This window comes from Engraulis encrasicolus, chromosome 9 (assembly GCF_034702125.1).
Source record: "Engraulis encrasicolus isolate BLACKSEA-1 chromosome 9, IST_EnEncr_1.0, whole genome shotgun sequence".
Lineage (NCBI taxonomy): Eukaryota > Metazoa > Chordata > Actinopteri > Clupeiformes > Engraulidae > Engraulis > Engraulis encrasicolus.
The window spans coordinates 29,893,722-29,898,721 of NC_085865.1; the positions used below are offsets into that span (position 1 = coordinate 29,893,722).

Below are 5,000 nucleotides of genomic sequence, written 5' to 3' on the forward strand. Positions count from 1 at the left end.
GTGTGTGTGTGTGTGTGTGTGTGTGTGCGGGCGTGCGTGAGTGCGTGTGTGTGTTTGCAAGAAAGAACAGGAGAAAAAAAGGGGGAAGGGAGACAAAAATCAGGAACGATTTTCACCAAAATGCAAGCAGTAAACTATTCTGTACAATAAATTGTGCTCATAAAATTATACGGACGAAGACGTTTGGAAAAAAAACCTCTTCTTCCATGTGATTGTTCCTTTACCAAAGCTTTTGGTGATTCACGCACAGAAAAAGGCAGACAGAAAGAAAGAAAGAGACAGAGAGAGAGAGAGAGACAAAGGGAAAACACAAAACCGTCAGAGAGAGCATACTTTCCATCCTACATCGGACATGTTGTCTCTTTGCTCGTTTATAACCAGAGATGCGTCACATGCGTCAGGAGATGCCCTATGTGCCGCCGTCAAGAAGACACATTAAAACTCACATGAACACAAGGTTAAATCATTCCGTGCTCCGTGTTTTCTTTACATAAAGAAATCGTTTTCCCCTTCAACAACTCTGGGGTGAATTTCTCGAAACCAAAGTTGCTTACTACATTAGCTACTTCGTTGCTTTCAATGCATTTTCCCATTGGCAACTACCGAAGTGGCTAACAGGCTAACAACTTCCCTTTTGAGAAACTCACCCCTGTCTGTCTGCAGGGAGAAGCTTGCGGAACGGATAGAGAACTGGAGAAGAGTTAGCAAGCAAGATGACGGGAGTGGAGGATGGTGTTCGCGGCTGAGACAAATAAGCAGGGAGGGAGAGGGAGAGTGAGGGAGGCAGCGGTTGCCTTCATTAAAAGGACTGGACAATATGAAACGTTTATTGTTTCTGTACATTCTTGGCATGGGAGAAACCTTCTCTTTCTCTCTCCATCTCTCTTTCTTTCTTATTTTGGGACTTGGCACCGGTAGACAGAGGGGCTTTTGTGCCCGTGTTATGCAGAGATGGTTTTCTGAAGCTGAAGCTGTCAAGGTCTCTCTTGCTCTCTCGTCTTTTTCCCAGATTTCCTCTCTCTCTCTCTGACACACCCATCCATCCATCCTCCCACATTTGCTCTCTCTCTCTCTCTCTCACCGCCTCTCATCGCACTCTCTCTCTCTCTTTCTCTCTTTCTCTCTCTCTCTCTCTCTCTCTCTCTCTCTCTCTCTCTCTCTCTCTCTCTCCGTCTGTCTCGCTCTAGCTCTTCGTTCTCATCTTTTGCACAGGGCACCACTCCTCTGTGCCAACGGGGCGCATATTGAAGTTCCATCATCGCTACATTGACCAACTTTTGTAATTTCGGGGCACCTGCCGCGTAGGGCTTTCAGTGGAGTGGATGTGCACAGAAACAAACGAACGATGGGTGGGAAAGGTGAGAAATGAAGAGAGACAGCGACAGAAGATAAAAAAGTAGTATGAAAACTGAAAATAAAAAAAGAGAGAGGCACAGACAAAGCGATGGAGTGATAAAGGCGAAAAGTAATAACGATGCTCTGTAGGTCAAAGGGGTGCTGCTCTGTTTTCCCAGAGGTCTGTTTCAGTCGGCCCGAGGGAAGGAGGAAAAAAAGGCATGGACATGGGCCGCCCGGAGCAGGGGCGGGGTGGGATAACACACAGTCTCTCTCTCTCACTCTGTCTCCCTGCAGGCCTTCTGTCTCTGGGGAGTGTGGGACAAAGACTGGGCCAATATGAGAGTCCTGGCAGGGGTGCCGTGTTGTTGGGTACTTCAACAGCATGGCTGTCTGGCCAAACAGTGTCTGGCTACGCTACGCTGGGCTGGGCTGGGCTGGGTCTGGCTGGGCTGACTAAGGCTGCCCTAAACTCTGACCTACACTCCTCCTGAATGGCTGTCCTGTGCTCACACATTCAGGACATTCTTTCTCTCCTCCTTGTCTCCTTGTTCTTTCCTTTTCTTCCCTGCACTGTTTCTCTGTCTCCCTTACTATTTCTGTCTCTCTTTCTATTTATTTCTCTTGCTCGCTCCTTCTCTCTCTCTCTCCCTCTCTCTCTCTTTCAGTCTGTCTCTCTTTCTCTGTCTCACACACACACACATTTTTTCTTGCACACTCTCTCTCTCTCTCTCTCTCTCTCTCTCTCTCTCTCTCTCTCTCTCTCTCTCTCTCTCTCTCATATACTAGTAGTCGCATTCTCTATCTACCTCTCTGCCTCTCTCACACTCTCTCACAGACACATTCGCAGACTTCCTCTTTGTCTCTCGCACTTTCCTCGCGTCTTGCGAAACCAACGCTTGAGAGACCTGGCGTTTAATTGCCCCCGTCAACACACAACTGGACCACGCCGCCAAGGGAAAGGAGTCTCAGGCAGCACGGCAATTCTCATCACCATCACTGGCAGCGGCTGAAGAGAAGTACAGAGGCCCGGGCCGGCTGCTATTGCTGTTGCTCGCTCACCTCAGAGGAAGTGAAGACAAGCGGCGTCGGCAGACTGCTGGCACGGGGAACACTCGCTGGGCTGAATCACCCATGGAACAACTGTGATTTCCCCCCCTTGCTCACTCAAGAAGCCCTGGGAGATGGGCGGGGGAGTTCTTTCATGAGAAAGAAGAAGAAGTCTCATCAGAGAAAGAGAGTCGTAGAGTAATCACGCGTGAGAATGTGTCCGCTCTGGTAATCAGCGAGAGAGGGGTTGATTGCTCCAGTGCTGCCTACGCACTGGCTTTCACACTCGCGTGTGCACACACACACATACACACACATACACACAAACACAAAAACAGACAGCCAGACAGATGAGTCGGACACACTTCCACAGATCCACACATGCAAACCGTATAAATATTTGCACATTATTAGAAACACATCCCCCTCTCTCGCACAAACACACAAATGCCATCAAACAAACTACTTCACAGCTGTATTCCCGCACAGCCGTGTGTCTTCCCATAAACACACAACCCAACATACACACACAAAGACACACACACACACACACACACACACACACACACACACACACACACACACACACACACACACACACACACACACACACACACACACACACACACAAGCATCAAGATCCCAGCTCCGTTGCTGCTCTGCTCTGCTTCTCCCCGGCCCGTGGCAGCCATGTTTGATTGCGCGTGCCTGATCTAATAACGGCATGAGGAGGGATCAGGGAGAGGCGCAGATTATGTTAAGAGATACGACACGTGTTGTCTTTGGCTCCCCGTGCACCACCACTGCAGCTCAGCCCAGCACAGCTCCACACCGCACAGCACAGCGCAGCGCAGCGCTCAGATCAGCCCAAACTGGGCCCGGCACGGCTGCAGCAGAGCAGGGAGCCGCTGGAGCCTTGCCGAGGCCAGGCCTCGCTTCTATTATTCTCTTTCATGCTTTATTCTTTCCCTTCCTCTCTTTTTTTCTGTCTGTTTCTCACACTCTCTTCCTCTCTCTTCCCCCATCTTCTCTCTCTCTCTCTCTCCATGTCTCTATTGCTCCCAGAGCAGTAATCAGAGTGGTGGTGCGATCCAGGCTCATCAGAGCCGAGTGTGCGTGTCAGTTCTGACAGCCACACTCTCACCCAGAGTCTCCTCCTCTAGGACAAATTAGATTAGCTTCTCACCCATTGACGGCTCACACACACTCTCACACACTCATATACGTACGTACCAACACACACACACACACACACACACACACACACACACACACACACACACAGACACACACCAGTGCCGAGTCCAATAGATGCTCACACGTACACTAAGATGGCTGACACTTCAACACGGAAAGGATGTCCGCTGCCAAATGATGTCTGGCTCGCGTTAAAAGCCCCGATGTCTGGCTCGTGTGTTTTAGGCCTGTGACGATGTGACAGGGCAACGCTGTTCCTAGTTAGTACATGAGAGAAGAGTTGAGCCTCTTCGACAGGTGGAAATTTACCAAAGATATCAGCAAGAAAGAGAAGGCTTGTTTTGTCCTCGGGAAACCCAAGTCATTGGATAGAGGTTTTGTTTTAGAAAATAATCAAAAAAGCCAGCCACATCAATACCTGAACTCTCTCTGAGTTCTAATGAGGCCGGAGAAACTTCTAGACATTTGCAGGCAAACAGGGCTCCAAATGGTACCTGTTAAATTATGGTTCAGCTGGACAACGAAGCATCTGTGTTTTTTTCTTTCTTTTTTCTTTGGTTTAAGTATAAAACTGCCCAGGGGGACGTTCATGTCTTCATCCTAGGCAGCGAAGGAAGGCCCGGGTCTGGGACTGTTTTTACAGCACCCTGTCTATCACACGGTGCCTGGCACTGCGAAGACTGGCACAGTTAAACATCAGTTTTGAATTTAGAAGTTACACCGCCGGTTCGCCAGCGAGCAAACCCTCGGTGCCCAGGGCCAAACCCTCACAAACAACACTCACACCTCCCTACCACAACCGCCAGCCAGGCTCTTGCACTGCACTTCACCACTTCTGCCAGGCCGAGGCTTGAGCAGACCAGACTTGGTACACAGACAGCGTTTTAGAGATTAGTTGTTCTGGATCATTTCTGATGCACTAGGGGAAAAAAACAGCTAAAATAAAATAAATGGGAGGGTTTTTTTTGTAAGCAAATTGGCAAATCTTTGACATGGTGTGGTTTTAAGTAGACTAAGCCGACCTTGAGCACTCATCTCCTGTGTAACCCATGGTTGCTGTTAAAAGATTCTCAAACAGCATCCCTGTCAGCCTTTCAAAGCTGTATTTTTTTCGTTGTGATGATGGATGAAGAAGATGTTTTTTTGGTCCTATCACAAATAGGAGCCCTTTTCTTTAATCACCCTACTTTGTTCTTGCTGCTTCGCCATATATACATCTGCTTACTGGATTAGCACAGATAACATCACCGACAATTTCGAGAAAAAAAAATAGCATAAAATAAAAATAACATAAAGGGAAAATCAGGCTTTTGTAATAGGATTTCCTTCCCCGTCGCTCAAGGACAGAATTATGTATGTTATAAAATAGTCTGACGGACAGCATAAAGCATTGGTATTGATGTTCGGAGCGATTAACA

General features: G+C 48.2%; 1 protein-coding gene across 1 annotated transcript in view; it reads right to left on the reverse strand.

Annotated features, from left to right (window-relative positions):
- odad2 (outer dynein arm docking complex subunit 2) overlaps nt 1-5,000 on the reverse strand; it is a 139,651-nt gene that overhangs the window by 121,470 nt on the left and 13,181 nt on the right. The window lies entirely within an intron of this gene.